The 19,753-nt window shown below is 34.2% G+C and overlaps 1 long non-coding RNA gene across 1 annotated transcript in view; it reads left to right on the top strand.

The window, feature by feature from the left end:
* Positions 1 to 19,753, top strand: part of LOC137220639 (uncharacterized) — a 209,636-nt gene that overhangs the window by 168,735 nt on the left and 21,148 nt on the right. The window contains exon 2 of the long non-coding RNA XR_010941723.1: positions 18,013 to 18,084. This is a non-coding gene — a long non-coding RNA (uncharacterized lncRNA). The remainder of the gene's footprint in view (positions 1 to 18,012; positions 18,085 to 19,753) is intronic.

Below are 19,753 nucleotides of genomic sequence, written 5' to 3' on the forward strand. Positions count from 1 at the left end.
TTAATGATTTTTACCTTTTAATTGGAGTATACAGAGGATCTTGTGTTTGCCTCAAACATTTAGAATATCCATTTGATTCTTTCGTATGGATGACTGTTAAAAATTGCCATCTTTTTATCAATTATGTCTTTTTCTCATTGTCTTGCATATATCAATAATAATTATATTAAACTTTTCATTATCCACTATCTGGGTCATCTACAAATCTGTTTATATTATTCATTTTTAAAAACAAAATTATTGGCCACATTTTATTGCACTTTATAAGGCTAGAACATTTTGATTGTTTGCTAGATAATATTCAAAAGAACCGTGGAGGGCGTCACAGATTGGGCTAGGTTTTTGTTTTGTTACCCTTTCAGTAAGACAACTCTTCTCTTTTCTCTCATTCCCTTCTCAGCTGTGGCAATCCAGATTTTGACTGAAAATTTGGCTGGTCTCTTTCTTCTCAGTCCTGAATGCCTGCAGAAGAGTTGTTTCTGCCCTTTGTGGTTTATCAGCTTAGTTCTTTAGTCTTCCTTCCTATCCATCTTCAAATGATAGCTTACATATTAAAAGAATATTGGTTATATATTTATGGTGGCCTTCTACCCTCTGTGCAAACTGTCTCTTACACACTGTGGGAATGTGGGATATTTCTGACTTTTAAAAACCGTTCACCTCTTCTCTAGTTTCCCATTTTCCTGAGCAATACCACATGCCCTATAGGGAAAACTGGCTATTTGTTTAGAGTTCTTTTAGTTTCCAATGTGTCATATTAGCCCCAAGAGGCAATGAATAGTTGGTTCTCTTTTGCCCTGTTAGAGGCTGTCTGCCAGGGTTAAGCTTGATCCTCATCTGTGTACCAAAGTAATTAAGGCTGCAAGGTATGAAAACATCCTGTGAACATCCGCTTACTTATGAAGGGCTTTTCTGTGTCTGGAATTTTAATTTCATTCTTCTTGCCTCCACAAGTCTCTGAGATCTGTAAAATATGATTTTACAAAATTTATCTATTTCTTTTTAATAATTGCACTAGGCTTTTTGTTACTTACTCTATTTTACTTAGAAATGAAAATCCTTCCTCTTTCCAAAATTTTTTTTGTAATTACCATCTTACTGTTTTTTTATGTTTATTCTATATGTTAGTAATCCTATTTCTTTTTAATTTTATATGTTCTAGAAATTATATATGAAATTAACTCATATTATACTGTATTTTTGTTTATTTTGTTCAATTTTATGTTAGTGAATAAAGTTCACATTTACATATAGTTGTAGTTCATTCATTTTTATTGTTATTTAGGATTTCATTCTATGAATATGTCAGAATTAGTTTACATATCCTATTGATAATGGAAATATAAATAAGTCCAGAGTTAGCTAGTGTGGTGTTCCAAATCAGGTATGCTGGTTTCTTTCTTGTTGCTTTGCTATATACTATTTTCTTTCCCAAGTTTACCTCATAGTCTCAGATGATTTCTTATGCTCCAGCCATGACATCTACATTCTGGGCATTGGGAAAGATAAAAAGAAGAAGGCACATACAGTCTTTTATGAACTTTTTTTATAAGCTTGGCCATCATTTATACTACTCTCAATGGCCAGAACTTAGTCATTTGGTTTTATCCAGGTACATGGGAGGGTAGATATACATTTTTCATTTTAGGAAGTCATATTTTTAGGTAAAATTGGAGCCCTCTATTATGGAGAATGGCTATAAGTTGACAATTACCAGTCAAACTCATTAGTAATAAGTAATCTAAAACCACATATCTTTGTATCATTTATAGTTTTGTGTTTTCTTAGACTGATTTCAAAGTACAAGAAAATTTTTGACATTCAAAATTGAGAAACTACTACGCTCATATTGGTTAATTTAAATACATATATTTACTAAGATTTAATTAATGCATGTGTTTTAGACATTTTATTGTTGTTGTTGATATATGATATGGACGGAATGTTTGTATACCTCCTAAATTCATATATTGAAATCCTAATCCCCAATATGATAGAATTTGGAGCTGGGGTTTTTGGGAGGTAATTAGCCCTCATCAACGGAATTGGTGCCCTTATAAATGAGGCTCCAGGGAGCTCCCCTGTCCCTTCCACCATGTGGAGACACAATGAGAAGACAGTCATCTATGAACCAGTGAATGAGCTCTCACCGGACACTGAACCTGCCAGTGCCTTGATCTTGGTCTTCCCAGCCTCTAGAACTGTGGGAAATAAATACCTGTTGTTTGTAAGCCAGTCTGTGGTATTTTTGTTATAGCAGCCTGAATGTACCAAGACAATAAAACATGTTATTTCTGATGACTTTTCTTGTAATGATTATAGTATATAAATGTGCTACTATTAACACTATAATATATGAAGGTAAACTCTGAAGAAACTAAGTGATGAGAAATCCCAATGTTTATTTTCCATCGATAATATGTGATATTTAACCAACTGTGTATTATGAAAAAACCCAGAATAACCACATATATGATTTACTGACATTCAAAAATAGCAACATGTTTTGATTCTGAGTTATAGGGGTATCTTCATTTTAAGAAAAGAAAAACAAAACCCAGTAGTTCTAATTATATATTGCATGTTAAATCATAAGTTGAGCTCCTTGACAGTTTTGATTTCCCTAAGCTGTCAATTACTATAAATTCAGAGTATTTACACTCTCTTTTTTTGTATGGGATAAATATGTTTGGTATAACTGTCTTTTTGATAATTACAGGTCATAAAAGATTGAGTTAGCTTCTGGGTATTTAAAATTCTGTGAATGCATAAGAATTTTAAAAATGATCTCTGCATACCTCAGAGTATGATAACATTAATATATGGTATTATATTTCTTTGGTGAGTCCAAAGAAACCAAGAAGATAACAACAACAACAAAAAATACTTGAACTTTATACTTGAGATTAATTTGAAACTCACTTTCAAGCACTGTTGCAGACCAGGTAAAACCTTTTGCCATTAGAATATAAAGACAGCTGGGTTCAGGTAGTGATGTGAAACTCTTGGGGTCATAAGGAGGCTACAAGGTGAGATAAACACTTACCTTTTAATTATCTGCCTTCCCTTTCTAGCAATACTAGTTTGGACAGAAAGTAAGAACCCAGGCAAAGCAAGCAAAGTTGATTATTTGAGATCTGTTAAAAGGCATGTATTAGAGAATGATACTGCTCTTCTTGAGGTGGAAATTATAGTTCTCATTTCTTCTGTGTATTTGGTGGTTTGAAATTGTAATTGACTCTTCTTTCTGGAAGGATATAAAAATGAAGGGCATGTCACAGAGAAATGAGGAATGACAAAAATCTGCCAATCATAGGAGGAAAATGATTGAAACATAAAAATGAACTGAGAATGTGATGTCCAACAGAAACATGTTTTTGGAAAAAAGAAGAGCATGGAATCTGCTGTTAAAGAGAGCTAATGTAGTAACAAGGATTGGTGTTGACTATGTGTCAGGCACTCTTCTAAGTATTGTAAATGATTAATCAGTTTCATTCTTACTAATATGAAGAGGTAGGTGTGTTTCCATAACCCCATTTTACAGATGAGGAAGTTGAGTCATATAGAAGTTAAATAACTTGCTCAAAGTCACACAGAAAGTAACTGGTAGATCCAGTTGAACAAAGATCCTGACTCCAGAGGCTCCTATCTCTGTATCTTTACTGCTTTCATGAAATGGACCAAAATTAAAGATGGGCTTTTCAGGTGTCAGAATTTTCAAACTTTCAGAATGGGTAAAGGAACCAACAAAGGATAATTAGAGGGAACAAAAACAACAAAGACCTAATATCATTGGATTGGGAGTTTAAGTGATTTTGCCTCCCAAAGGATCAAAATGTTACTCAGGAACCCATATCTAAAGAGTAAATTGATGTCAACATTTGAAAGATACCACGGACCTCATTCTGTCATTCAGCTTTGATAAACCAAATATAACTCAAGAGTAATTTGTCAATATCATGATTGAGCTGCCTGCACAGAGGTTGTGAAACAGCTGGTTCAAGTTTTGAGAATTCAAGAGATCTCCTGTGAGACCACCTAATAAGGGCAACTGGGAGAAAGGTAAGAGTAGACAAGTATATTTCTCCGTAAACATTTATTGTTAGGAGAAGATGACAAGTCATAGAGTGGAAAAGTACATGCTTTTTGGAATTTTAAAGTCATAGTTTCTTCTTCCAAATACTGTCTCCAGGATTTTTTATTTTCTGTAACATCAAGGACATAAGTTGTTGGAGTCTGTTTTTATTTCCCATAAAAATCAGGACAAGAGTATCAACTTGATAGTGTTGTTTAAAGTGTTATACAGCATGCTGTACGTAAAGTTTCAGCACAGTGCTTGACTCTATATTATTAATATTTTCTGATTACCTTTGAAACTGTTTCTGCAATTTTAGCTTCCAAATACTATTTCTGATATTTATGCCCTGACTTACAGTAAACTTAGCAAAGCTCGTAAAGGAAAGAGGAGAAAGAAAGGAAAGGAAAGGACTTTAGAATCTGTTTTGCTGACAGCAGAGATGAAGATGTTCTAACCCCAGGTACTCCAGGAACAGCCAGGGCACGTGGGTGATTTAATCAGAGTCTGAGCATCCTTTGGGATATGTCCCTTGGTCTTGGTCACATGGGTGAAGAGAGCTTTCCAGAACCACATCATGGCACAGTCCATGGACAAGAGACATTTGATCTGACTGTTGCTCTCATTTCATGATCCAGAACTAAGTCACAAGCTGGAAGAACAATGCTAGTATAGAGTGTCTGGAGAGACATGAGCTCAGGAAAAAACCTAATATTTAAAATACAACATTGTAAATGTTATGATAAAGGGATGAACAAATTGCAATGCGAGCAGGGATGAAGGAGCAACTAAGTCAGCATTTTGAAGTAAGGAATATCTTTTCCAGTCTACATTTTTATTGATTGCTATTAGTATCCCATAATGTTGACAAGATACACATACCCTTTCTTATTGATTCATGTGAAAGTGTACTTTCCTGTGTGAATTTTAAGATATGTGTTTTTTTTTCTAATATTTTAAAATTTCACTCCCTAAATTTTGATATTTCCCCAGAGATTGCTCTTGGGTCTACCATGCTGAAGTCAGCATAATGGTAGAGTGTGTTCTTCAAGCCATTTAACTTAAGGGTCTCTTATCTGAATATACCACTTTCATTTCTTCAGTTTTTAGATGGTAGTTAAATATAAGCAGATGTTTTAAATCAATATAGTTAAAAATTGGAAAGGGAGAAGAGTGATGAAGTAGATGGCAAAAAATCCTGGGAGGAACAGAGACAGTGACCCAATACCATTAAAATGAAGGAGTTGAATTGAAGAGAGGAAGGATTCAGGTGAGAAACTACGACACTAAAAGTGGGCTATAAAGTGTTATGAGATGGAGTTTTGTAGGACATATGTTCACTTAAATAACCATTCTAATGGGCAAGACTTTCTGTACCTTCAAACATCATTTGGGGTTCTTGCATCACACCCTCCACCCCACCCAACCATGGCTAAAAAGAGCTAAAAATGTTAAATTAATAAAAGGTATTACTTCTTTTCCTATTGAACTATTCAAGGTGTCTTGTGTGTCTTGAATCTGAATTTCACCCAGAAGCTATCAGTAACACATTTAAGAAACATTAATTGATACCAAGTATGGCCAAAAAAGAAAGAAAGAAAAAAGAAAAAAAAAAAAAAAACTAGTTGTAGAGGTGGAACAAAGTTCAAAGTCCAGCAGGGCAGACAGACATATGGGAACTAATTCTTAGGATGGTTAATGTCATAATGGAGACATATGCAAAGTGATATATAAAGTTATGGAGGAGTGGTTTGCATTCTGTGGATTGTGAATCACACACTCAGATGCTCTTTGTGGAAGGGGCAAAAGAATGGAAGTCTGAGGTCTTCACCCTCTCTGTCCTCTCTCCCACATCCTCCTTCCACTGATTCAGTCAGAGCAGATTGTGCTTTTTAACAGTTTATACTTTCAGATTTTAGTTTCAGCTTGTTTAGAGAAAGGATTCAATAGACAACAAGAATTAAACACCATTGTTTCAAGATCACCCAGAGAGAAGCCACTGATTCTGCCTGAGTGTTATGGATGTAGACCATGAAAGGTTTCCTTGGCTAATTCTATATTTTTAATATTTATTGAAAAATATATGTATTGAGTAAATATGAATAAAAATACTATAATAAACCTCAATGTACCCACCACCTATTTTAAAATAGAAAAATGCCACAATTATGGGTTGAGAGCTCTATGTACCCTTTTAGATTTTAGCCCCTTCCTCCCTCCCAGAAGTGACTATTAAACTGAATTTGGAGATTATCATGCTCCTGTGTATGTTCCCAACAATATACTACATAGTTTTACTGAATTTAAACTTTATATAGTTTATTGCCATGTGTTTTTTTTCCCCTTGTTTTTTCTCTGCATCTTTCTGTTTTCAATCATTTTATTTTATGGGATCCATCCATGTTGACAAAAGTAGCTTTATTTTATTCATTTTCACTATTGAATACTATTCCATTGTTTGATACTAACATAATTTATAATTAACTCTCATGTTGATCTTATATATTTTTTCTATTTTAAATAAAGCTGTGTGGTAGGCAGAAATCTGAGATGGCCCCCAAGATGTCTAACCTCTGGTGTATACACCGTGTATGATTCACTACTAGCGATTGTGGGCAAGACTGTGCATATGATAGATTTCACTCCGATAGTTAGGTAACATTCTAAGCCAAAGCTGAAGAGGTTTGGAAATGAACTTAAGGTTGAAAATCAATTGACTTTGAGTTAATCAAATGGGAAATCATGCTAGGTGGGCTTGACCTAATCTGTGAGCCCTTAAGAGGGGCCAGACTTTACCTAAAGGAAGAGATTCAAAACATGAAAAATATACTTGTGTTGGCCTTAACTAAGCAAGTGCCCATGGTGTGAACTGCCTATGGAGAGGGGCAACCTCTAGGAACTGAGGTCCAAGCTTACAGTCACAAGGAACTACTTCCTGCCAACAATCTAAATAAGCTTGGAAGAGGATCTCCAGCCTCAGATGAGATTCCAGCCCTGTTTGACATGGATTTGAGCCTTGGGAGACCCTGAGCAAAGGATCTAGCTCCTGACTCATGGACACTCCAAGGTAATCAATTTGTACTAACTTAAGCCAGTAAGTTTGTGGTAACTTGTTACACAAAAATAGAACACTAATACAGCAGCTACAAAACTTTTGCTATATATTTCCTTGTACACTTGCATGAGTGTGCCTCTGGGTTATGTACTGAGGGCTGCATTTGCTAAGTTGTAGGTTGTATGTGTCTAACTTTGCCAGATAGTGCTAAATGGTTCCCATAGGGGTTAATCCTCTTTACTACAACTTGCGTATAAAATAGCAGCTTACTTTCTCAGGTGGAGAACTAATTTTCAAATTATCCATCTTGTAACCAAGACTTCTCTGTGATACTTCATTCTTCTGGGAAAGCTCTTTACTAACACAGTCTCATAGCATAATAGAATATTACTAACATTTTTTTTTCTTAAGAATGCATATGATAGATGAGCCTCTCACATTGAATAGTGTAATAACCACATTCCTAAAATCAGAAATATTACTAAAATAATAATTAAGGATAAGTTTTAATATGTAACTACTTTTTTTGTTGTTGTTTTTCTATTTTTTTTCCTGAGATACAGCAGGCTATTGGCTCATGTAAAATATACACTGAAAAACAAGACAATACAATGTCTGTGTCCAGAGTGCCCTCCAAATTTATGAGTAATACTAAAATAATCAAAGATTCTTTATACATGTTAGAGGCAAGCACAAAAGAAAGGTCACTAATTTTGCTTCTGCAGATCTATATTTGTACATGTTGCTAGGCAATGGAAGAAAATCACAGCTCTAAAGCTCTAGATTGTCTTTTTCCAACATCCATTATTAAAACAAACTAACAAAATTCCCCCTGAAACAAATATATGCCGTGATATAATTTTGCATAATATTTTTGGGATGTTGCTTAACGTTAATACCTATCTTAGGTAATAAAAAATTAATTACCCAGAATTAGAAAATGTGAAAATTTGCTTCTATTTTCTCTTGCTTTTCTTGTGAAACAATTTCAGATCTTTTATTTATTATTATTTTTAGAACAACACAGTTTTCTTCTAAAAGGCCAAAATCATATTCAGTAGTCTTTTGGCATGCATAGGTTTAATATTTGGGACCTTAATTTTTCATGAGTGATATTGATGATTACCTATATTCCTTTGTAATTTCGCTGAGGCATACATGTGGGAGTGGGCTTAGATGATCACTCAGCATACTTATCACACATGACACATTTTTCTCTACATAGGCTCTTTTTCCTGTTTCTTTGTGAAATTACCACCACTCGCCTCCACACTCACACATTATTTCAACTCCAGTGGTGGATAAAGCAATGAGGTTTGGTTTAAAACACTTCTAATAATAAAAAAAGAGCCTCAGTAATGGCCAACTTTGAGACTGAATGTTTGAATGTCACATATCTCCTTTTAACATTCTGTGCCATTTACTGTGACATCTGTAGGCAAGGATTTGATGGGTCTTTTTATTTTAATGAAGGCATTGGATGTACATAAAGCATTCTATAAGGAACACCTTCAAGGTTCTCGCTCTCTCTCTCTCTTTCTCTCTCTGAGAATGGGCACTTCCTGTGCATTTCTTCATCTACTGTGAACCTACTTTTTATTGAAACTGTTTTCAATGTCTTTTGTTTTAGGCCTTCTTCAGCCCCTCTACCTGAGCCTAAATTGGTGTCCCCTACCATACGTTGCCATTATACGCAGTGCATCCCTTTCTGAACTTCATCACTTTATGCTATGACATATTTATTCCCACCTCCATCCCTAGACTGCATATTTCAACATGACAAAGTCCTTATTGATCCACTATCTGTGGTGTTGTTAGGTATTCACACAGCGCCTGGAATATAATGGTAGGGGCTTAATAACTGGACACTGAAAACAGTTGTAGTGCGGTAGTTAAGAGCATGAATCCTGGAGTCACACTGCTTGGGATGGAGTCCAAGTTCTAATATTGATAAACCGTATTTACCTTCAAGACCTCCACATAGCACTCCACATCTTACATACTGCTCAAATCTATGGGACATCATTCACATAAACTATAATATAAATGGTCAAACCTGGAGTCCTCTTTGTTGATGATCTGGCATTCTCATCTTTTAATTAGGATAACTATTGCTCCTACATCAAATAGCTGTGAAGATTCAAAGAGTTAATATATGTTATGTATCTAGAATACTGCCTTCTATGGAATAAGAATCCTGTTAAATATTTTTATCTTCTTATAATTATTATTATATGAGATGTGAAACAGTCACAACTGTTGCCTAGCATTCCATTAAATGAATAAACCATTTACTCTTTCATTACATTTTAATGAGTGAACATTAGGTTTTTGTCCATTTTTTAATCATTAAAATTATTACAAAATAAAAAAAAGCATTCTAATACATGTCTCCATGAGCACTCATCTCTAGGACAGATACCTAGAAGTAGAATCTGTGGGTCCAAAGACAGGAACATGTTCAATCTAACCAGATAGAGACTAATTGCTTTCTATGAGATCACCATATCAACTTACCCTCCTACCAACACACTAGCTGTGTATATATTCCTGTTTCTCACATCTTCATCAAGACTTGGTATAATCTTGGCCATGCTGATGGTAGGAAATACTTCATTGGTCCTGTATTAGATGTTTATTGTGACCATAACAAATTACCACAAATCTAGTGGCTTAAAATAACAACCATTTATTATGTCACAGTTCTGTAGATCAGAAGTCTAGGTGTACTGTGTCTCAGCTGGTTTTGTGTTTAGAATCTCACAAGGGAAAAATAGAGGTGTTTACAGGTCTGTGTTTTTTTCTAGATTCTTTGGATGATTCCACTTCCAAACTCAATCAGGTTGTTGGCAGAATTCAGGTCCCTTTCTCCTTACTGGCTGTGGGCCAAGGACCAGGCTTTGCTCTGAGATGCTGCCTGCCTTTCTTCTCATTCTCCCCATGTGGTTCCCTTCCAGCAACAGTGGGCTCAGTCCCATCACACTTGGAATTTCTTAGACTTCTTATGCCCTATTTCTCTCATTCCAGCTAGAGAAGTTCTCTGCTTCAAGGGCTCATTTGATCAGGTTGAGCCCACCTAGATAATCCAGGCTACTGTCCCTATGGTGAGGCCTATACCCTTAATCACATCTGCTTAAGTCCTTTTTACCATGTAACGCCAAGTGTTTTTAGGGATCAGGGCCTTTGTATCTTAAGGGGTCATTATTCTACCTACCACAGTTCTTTTAATTTGCCTTTTGCTGATTACTATTGAAAATTAGCATATTTTCTATGTTAATCACCCATATTGGTTTCTCGTGATTTGAATTGCCTATTCATATACTTTTTCCAATTCCTTATTGGATCATTTACCTTTTCTTATTAATTTGTTGTGGTTTATTATATATTGTGACTAAAAATATTTATAAGTATGTGCATTGGAATATTTAAAAATTATACCTTAACTTTTAAATGAGTTTATGATGTCTTTTTTTTTTTTGGCTGTGTTGGGTCTTCGTTGCTGCACATGGGCTTTCTCTGGTTGCGGGAAGCAGGGGCTCTTCCTTGTGGTGTGCAGTCTTCTCATTGCAGTGGCTTCTCTTGTTGCAGAGCACAGTTTCTAGGTGTTTGGGCTTTGGTAACTGCAGCACGTGGGCTCAGTAGTTGCGACACATCGGCTCAGTAGTTGTGGCATGTGGGCTTAGTTGCTCCATGGCATGTGGGATCTTCCCGGCCCAGGGCTCGAACCTGTGTCACCTGATAGGCAGATTCTTAACCACTGCACCAGCAGGGAAGTCCTATGATGTCTTAAAATAGTCAAAAATTTCAAATTTTAATGTAGTCAAATTTAGCAATCATTTTTCCTAATATTATAAGGACATTCATCTATATTATCTTTTAAAAGTTTTTCAGTGTCCTCTTTACCCTTTTTTTTCCTGTGTCTTTGAATGATTTGAAATTGATATTAATGCATATGGCATTAGAGATAGGTATAATTTTATCTTTAAAAAATTTGCCACAGCACTACTAGTACCAATGTCTATTTTGGTAATGATGTCAAATCATCATATACAAAATTTGCAAAATTTCTGATTCTTGACTCTGTGCTTTATGATTATTCTCATAATAATATATAATTCTTGACTATAGTAAATCTTATTAACTGGTAAGGAAAATCCTTACTTATTAATCTTAAGTTTTCCTTGGTTATTCTTTCCACATTTGCTCATACTTGTATATTTTAGGATCATTTGGCTAAATTTTGTAAAGAACCTTTAGGAATTTTAAATACTGTACTGCATCTGTAGTTCATATGACCAAGAAATATCATCTTCATAAGCCTAAAAATATTGTTCTCCATGTGGGTTTTCTTTCATGTTTTTTTTTGTTGTTTTTTTGATTTTCTGTTTTTTTAATTGAAGTATAGTTGATTTACAATGTTGTGTTAGTTTCAGATGTACAGCAAATCATTCATATATATATATACATATAAAATATATATTCTTTCTCAGGTTCTTTTCCATTATAGATTTTTACAAGATATTTAATATAGTTCCTTGTGTTATATAGTAGGCCCTTGTTGTTTATCTATTTTATATACAGTATAGTGTGTATCTGTTAATCCCAAACTCTTAATTTGTCCTTCCCCCACCCCTTTCTCCTTTGGCAACCATAAGTTTGTTTTCTACATCTGTGAGTCTATTTCTGTTTTGTAAATAAGTTCATTTGTATCACTTTTTTAGATTCTATGTATAAATGATATCATATGATATTTTATGATTTTTGACAGCTGCTATGATCTCAGTGTTTGTGTCATTCCAAAATAGGTTAAAATCTTAGCCTACTAAAGGTGATAGTTTCAGGAAGTAGGGCCTTTGGGGTGATTAGACCTGAGGGAGCCCTCGTGAATGGGATTAGTGCTCTTATAACAGGTTCCATACTGCTCCCTAGCCCCATCTACCACGTAAGAATACAAGGACAAGTCTGCAACATGGAAGTGGGTTCTCACTAAACCACACTGGCACCCTGATGTCAGACTTCCAGTCTCCAGAACTGTGAGAAATAAACTGTTGTTTATAAGCCACCCAGTCAATGGTATTTTGTTACAACAGCCCAAATGGACTAAGACAATAATTATTTTTTTTCTCTAAATGTTTTTTTGTTGTTGTTGTTGTTAGACTAAATTCAAGAGGCTTATGGCTTTTGTTTTTACTCTGATTGATATTATATTTTTAATTACATTATCAATATGTTTTTGGCTGTGTATAGAAATGTTACTGACTTTGTATATTGATCTATATCAGGTAAACTTTCTAAATTTATTTACTTTTAATAGTTTATAGAGCCTCTTTATTTTCTGTGTTGACAAAAATAATAATTATGGATATTTATAATTTTGTTTCTTTGTTTCAAACCTTTATGCTTTTATCTATTTATCTTGTCTTATTGCACTGTCTCAAACTTTCATAAGATTATGAAGAGTAATGATGATGATAGTCATTCTTGTTTTGTTTATTCTTAAGTTTCACAGGTTTTTTGACGTATGTGTTTGATATATACCCTTTTTCAAATTTAAAAATTTCCTCATGTTCTTATTTTTCTCAAAGTTTAAAATTATGTATGTGTATTTGATTTTATCATATTCTTTACTATCATATCTGATTTATTTTTATATTTCTCTTTTAATTGATTAATATTATATATTATATTGTTTTACTATAGTAAAATATCCTTGCATTCCCGCTATTAAACAAACATTTAAAAACCCTATTAAAAATACATTGCTGAATTTAATTTACTCTTATTTTATTAATGGATAACATCTTTGCTCATAAGTGAAATTGGCTGAAATTTTCTCATACCATCTTTGGTTTGAATGCTTCATTAAATGAATTAAAGAAATAAAGACAGTTTCTTTTTCTATATCTGAGAATAATGTGCACATAAATTAAATACTAACATTTTTGTGAATGTTTCATAGAACATATTTGTTGAATTGAATCTTATAGTTTTTTAATTATTTAATATTTCTATTTCTTTAATGCTTTCAGATGGATTCTTATTTTCTGTTTCTTCTTGAATCACTTTTGATTTATTTAGGAATTTATCAATTTGTTATAAGCTTTCATTTTGTATGAAATATTGTCCTAGATTTCTTTCCAATTTTACTATGTGTGCCTTCTCTGTTATTTCCTTAAGCCTCTCTGTCTTGTGTCTCTTATGTCTTTTCACACTTCCTTAATGTTTTCTGTCTTCATGGCTCCACCTACAACCTCATCCATAAGGAATCTCAACCCTGATCACCATATCCTCCTGAGGCTGTAGTTATTGTACTTGTCATTTACAGTCGCAATTAGACGAGGGTGTTCAGAGCAGTGCCAAGTAAGTCACCTGGTTCTAAACGTTTTCCTCTCTGCCTCCATCATGTACATTCTCCTCCCAATGTTCAGGGTCTGTTAGCACTGGCAAGATAGCAACTCCATTCTTGCCTGCTGTTCCCTGAACGTAAGGAGCTTAAAATGTCCATGTGGGAGCTATATATTTTAATAAATGGGACTTTTGCTGTGTCTCTCTGTCCCATTCAGTAACAGGATCCAAGCACTGCATGAATGGAAAACACAAATTCTCCCAGCAATGCTAAGTGCGTACAGACACTAAGTGGCCACTCCTACATTTAACCATTGGTTTGTGGACTCTTGAATTCTTACTAGTGGGGAGATAATGCCATGCAGAGGTCTCTGAGTGCACATGTTCTATCCTGAAGAATGGCATCCTATCTTTACACAGTGTTGCCTCCCAACTGGCCACCAACTGGCTGATTGTTGTCCTTGAAGTATGGCCCCATCATAATGGGGACTCACCTCTGGTCTCTGTGACTGGTAGGTTGGTTCTGCAGCAGGGACAGTACTAGATCAGCTTTAGTAGGTTAAGGTCCATGGTGTTTGTTAAGTAAGTCCTAAAATGGCCAGTATTTCTCCAAGTCATCACCATGAGACCAAAGTGTCAATAATCTCATGATGGGGGTCCCTAGGTTCATTAAAGAATTTCAGTGTTTCTGGGAAATTATGGAAGTTACTGCAAATCATATTATATCCATTTCATTTCAATCTGAATGTTTTTATTTTATTAGTTAAGCATTGCATTTTAATGAGAACGAAAAACCTTTAATAGAGCACTGATAGGAAATAATCTGTGCATTTTAATTTGCTACAAACCCAGAAAGAGTAAGGCAGTATTCCATAGAGCAATGGGCCTTAAATTTTTGTGTGCATCAGAATTACCTGTAAGCCTTATTAAACTACAGATTACTGGGCCATACCCCCAGTTTCTGACTTAGCATGTGCTGAGTTTGGCTGAGATTTACATTTCTTACTAGTTCCCAGCGATGCTAATGCTGGTGTTCCTCCTGGGAACCACACTTTAAGAACCACTGCATAGAAGATACTGCTTACCTCGCTTGCATTTTCTAGATTCTAGGTCCTTTCATTCAGTGGGTAGAACTTTCCATGATGTTCTTTTTTGTCTACAGATCATTTTAAGGGTTCACTAGCAAAGAAATTTTTGGTATGATTTGATTCCTCTTCCTCTTTAATTCTTATATTTTGATACTTCAAGTTTTGCTAATCTTTTTGTATCCTGCTCCATTGTTATTCCATGAAGCAAGAGCTATTGTGTGCCTTTCTTGTCTGAACTGACTAGGCACCATGAAGTCTCCACCCCAGCAGTGACTTGTTAGATGCCTGATAAAGCTCTGCCTGCTTTTATGTTTCAATACCGCAGGGGACACTTTCAAACTCTCTCCTCTCAATCCTCCAAAACTAAGAACTCTGATTTTTTGTGCCATTGCTTAGAAACCGGTTTTTGCTTTTTGGTCTACCTTTCATTTGAACCACATTTCTTTTGTTTATCAAAACACAGAGTGCACAAACCATAAAAGCAACCAGCTCTGGCTCCCAGTCTAGATAAAAGTTTTTCCTCAACATCTAACATGCTGGCGAGGAGCATACAGACACTCTTATTAAGGCACTCACAGCAATTTTTATATCTTTTTTGCAGTTGTTCAATGTCTACTATAAATACCGGGTCTTCAAACAAAAATTCCCAAGTAAATTCTGCAAAGTGTCTCAATAGCCTACTTCTAAAGACTTAAAACTTGGAAGTAGCTTATATCTCTCTTTTTTTTTTTTTTTTGGATTGACAGCTTTCTCTCTCTCCCTTACACACATTTTAGGTGCCTGCCAAGCTGTTGAGTGGAAATGTTTTGTTGTGCTAATTCTTTGGTAGCAAGGATAAGATGATAACCCCTGTCAAAGGTGAAACCAGAGCTTTTACTGAGCAGAAACACTGGGACAATGACACCTGGTAATGATCCTCTGGGCTGCCCCAGCTCAAGTATATCACTACTTAAGCAATTTACGTCCAATTTTACGCACACTACATATATCCATTGTCGTATGTAATATTCACATAATAAACGTTCAAAAATATTCATATAATAAACAGAAAACACGTGTTACCATACATTTCTCAGCTTTCTACTTTATGAGCATGCATTCCTTAACATACTCATTTTATTTTTTTAATGGCTTACAATATAATTAATAACCCAATTGAGAAGAGTTGAAACTTGGATATGAAACAAACCATTTTTTATTTGCTGTACTTTAGGTAACCTCAGTCCTCCAGAGCTAACATTTATTATATCCATTCTTCTCTCACACATTCTGTTTACACCTTATGCAAATTTGAAGATCATAAAGCATCCCATGGAGATGTTAGTTAGGCATGTTTTATGACACTATTAATGCATCTTTGCATGTCTAAAATGACACATTGGCAAAAAAATTGATTAACTACTATGTTTTTACAAACTGAAACTAATTGTTTAACCTAACGGATTAGTTAGAACCTGTTAGCCTTGTGGGAGCACACGTTGAATTGTTTTCATGCCTTTCTAATTTATTATAATAAATTTTCTGCAAAAGAATGGCTTTTAAACAGTGCATCTTAATTTATAGGCAATAAGACTATGTCTAGTTTCTCAAAATATATGTTAAACTAATAAAAAAGACTAATGAATACATTATTACACTTTTATGGTGCATATTTTTGCCTGTCACATTAATATAAAACTAGGGACTTGCAAATGATTCAAAATTTTATCTGAAAAGTTTGCTCTGACTATACTCATTATGAAAGTTTGACCTTTTCTCTCCCATCACTTGTAACTGTAGCTCAGGGAAGAAATAATGAATTTCACTTAGTCACTTATCTTGCTATTATGTAGCTTTTAATGGTGCTCACATTTGGGTCTGCCCTGAATTTTGCAGCAGTGAAATCCATCATCATGAGGATAAAATTTTTGTTTTGCTCAGTTTAAGTATATCCAACTTGAGTATTCTTACTTGTGAAGAAGTCTTAAAATAGATGACTTGTTGTGAACCTTGCAGGACACTTTGGCCCTCTCCAAAACATCTGTTAAGACATTTGGTCCATAAGACTTTGGTCCATGCCAAAAGGCCTTTGAGATTTGGTCCTATCTAAAATGTTTGTGAGTATATTAGGTCTATGCCAAGTGATTTTGGACAGGTCCAAATCTCAAGGACGTTTTGGTGTGGACTAAATGTCTTACGGATGTTCTGGAAAGGACCAAATGTTTGCTAACTGACTTCAAACATATGATTGGTTTTTAATAAACATGGTCTAGATATTTATGATCTATTACCTGCTCACAAGGTAATAGATATATTTTAAGTCTTTTATGATGTCAGTTATCCCATACTCTGTTTGCCAAACTTCCCGACATTTTCAATTTTATATGTTGTTTGTATTACTTAGTGTAGAGACTAAGCTACAGTACCAGGAAGACTACCATGTAGAATCTCAAATAAGGTAGAAGGTTAGTTTTCTCTTATGTAATAGTTCAAAGCAGATCAGTGGTCCAGGGTGGGTAGGCAGCTATATTCTTCATGATCATTCAGTAATCCAGGCTCCTCCTCTCTTGCTGCTCTGTCATGCCCTAGGGTCTTTTCTCTTTTCCACTTTCTGGCTTTCAGGAGAAGAAAGAGTGAAAAGGGAAACAAGTAATTCCTTAAGGAGAATGAGTTTGGGCTAGCAATTGGCATCCTCCTATCTTCCCGTTTGAGAAATGGCAGGTTGATTTTACTATGTCCTTATTATAACTTATAATTATATAATTTATAATTCTTATTCTCTATTCAAAATTGTTTTAAAATATATAGTCTTCAAAATTGCTTTGTGATTAAAATGTAGACATGTGTAATTGACATCTAAAATTACAATGTGGTAAAATACTCACTTTGTGAGGATATATAATAAGAAAGCTATCTATGGTACACATATTCAAATCTTTCTGTCTGTAGCTCCATGGGATTAATATTTCCACCTAACTTGATCATTTTAAAGTATTTATATCCTTCAGGGGGTTACAGGAACTGTTAATATTCTTGAACTTTAAAATATGGTATTTAGATTCCTGGCACCATCCCTCTGTATCATTCCTCATAAATAAGTCAGATATAATAATTGTGACCTCACAAATGCATTTGTTGATTTATAGCATTTACACTTTTACTATAAAAATGTGGCTTTAAAAATGAACATTAAACCAAACATTAAACACTATTGGCATTAATTACTAAGTTTGAAGGAGATTTTAAAATGATGAAATATAACTTGATATTCAAATCATGTTATAGAATTATGTTTATTGAATGGATAAGTCCTAAGAAAACCTTTTTTTTTTAATGAGTAATATCCCAGGAAGGCAACTAATATATATATTTCTAATATTTCTATTTTCCCCTATAATGGTCTATATTATATGCCATTTTTAAAAAATTAAATGGATAAATGTGAAAACAGCAATGGTATTTTTTCCTAGGTAATTCTGCCTACTGGATTTTCAACTTGGACATTTTCCCATCTTTAACTGTGGAATTATTTTTCACCATAGGTAAGTTTTTACTTATAAATGAATTTGCATTAACATGAATTGGGATCTCCCATAGCTGTAATATTTGAAGCTATTTTAATGTTACAATTAGTTTATAAGCTTATTTGTTTTAGTCAAACATCAAGACTTTAGAAAATGTTTTATAATTTATAATTTTACTCAACATTTTTTGATTTTGTTTATCAGTTTCTTTATTATTCTCTCAGTTAATAATCCAACATGCTATGATGGAAATTGATTTCTCCTAGGAATTAGAAAACTTGATATCAAACTCCAGCTCAGTAACTATTTTTGTTCTGTGACCTTGAATAAGACATTAACAGTCTCTGAGTCTCAATTTTTTAATCTTAGTAGAAAGGGATTAAAAACTCCTAATTCCATTTCTAAAATTGTATAAATCTATCACATTTTTAGAGAGTTTTCTGTCATATTGTTACATTTATAAGATATAAAGATGATTCAGATATAGTCTTGCTTCATGGGGAGCTTATTTTCTTATAAAGTGATCATTTGCACCCAAATAGAACAATTAATACTTAAACTAAATGCCACAAGAGAAATGTAAACTTTCAAATTCTTTGAAAAAACATCAGAGAAGAGCATAAACCTTCTACCAGAATGGTATGCCATTGTAATTTCTCATCAGTTTACAGATTACATTTTCCCAGTTTCAACCAATGTCACTTCCTTTCTATGCAGCCCCATATTGTCCATTCTTCTAACTTTTCTCCATGCATCCGGTTGCTTCTTTTCCAACCCCCTGTATCTTGATAATTACATCTTGATAATTCCAAGGGAAGAAAAAACAAAAATATTTTCTCCTGGAAAAATAAAGTCCAACCTCCCTAAACTGGACTCATAACTTGCCATATGTTGGCCCTATACCTTTCCAACATTAACTCATTATTTTTCTGTACAACTTTCCACTTTAAATAGATGAATCTCTGTGTTATTCAGCTACACAAATGTAAATTACTTGCTGAAAATTTGATTACTGTGGACACCTGTGTAATAAACAATTTCCTATATTTCTTTTATCCTTCAACATTACTGTTGAATAATATGACTCAAGGAAGTACTCATCACTACTCGTCAGACACCACGAACAACATCTTCTTCCTTGACTCTGAACACTTTTTGAAACATATTTTTTAAAACATAATCTAAAAGAGAAATACAGTGTGATATCATTTATATGTAGAATCTAAAAAAAGCCAAACTCATAGAAACAGGGAGTAGAATGGTGGTTAGCAGGGGTTGTGAGTCAGGGAAATGAGGACATGCCTGTAAAGGGCACAGACTACCAGTTATGGGATGAATATGTTCTGGGGATGGAATGTACAGCAGAGTGACTATCTCTGTTAACTATAGGATAGTTAACAATACTATCCTATACACTTGAAAGTTGTTAAGAGAGTAGATCATGAATTTTCTCACCAAAAAAAAAAAAAAAAAGAAACGGTAATTATGTGAGGTTATGGTGGTGTTAGCTAACCCCACTCTGGTGATCATTTTGCAATACACACAGTATCAAATCATCACATTGAATCATCATTTTAAACTTGCACAATGTTAAATGTCAGTTATATCTCAATAAATCTGGAAAAAATCTAAAGAGAAACATACTCTAGAGATAAATATAGACAGAGTTTAGGAATATGAGAATACA

Source organism: Pseudorca crassidens, chromosome 3 (genome assembly GCF_039906515.1).
Source record: "Pseudorca crassidens isolate mPseCra1 chromosome 3, mPseCra1.hap1, whole genome shotgun sequence".
Classification (NCBI taxonomy): domain Eukaryota; kingdom Metazoa; phylum Chordata; class Mammalia; order Artiodactyla; family Delphinidae; genus Pseudorca; species Pseudorca crassidens.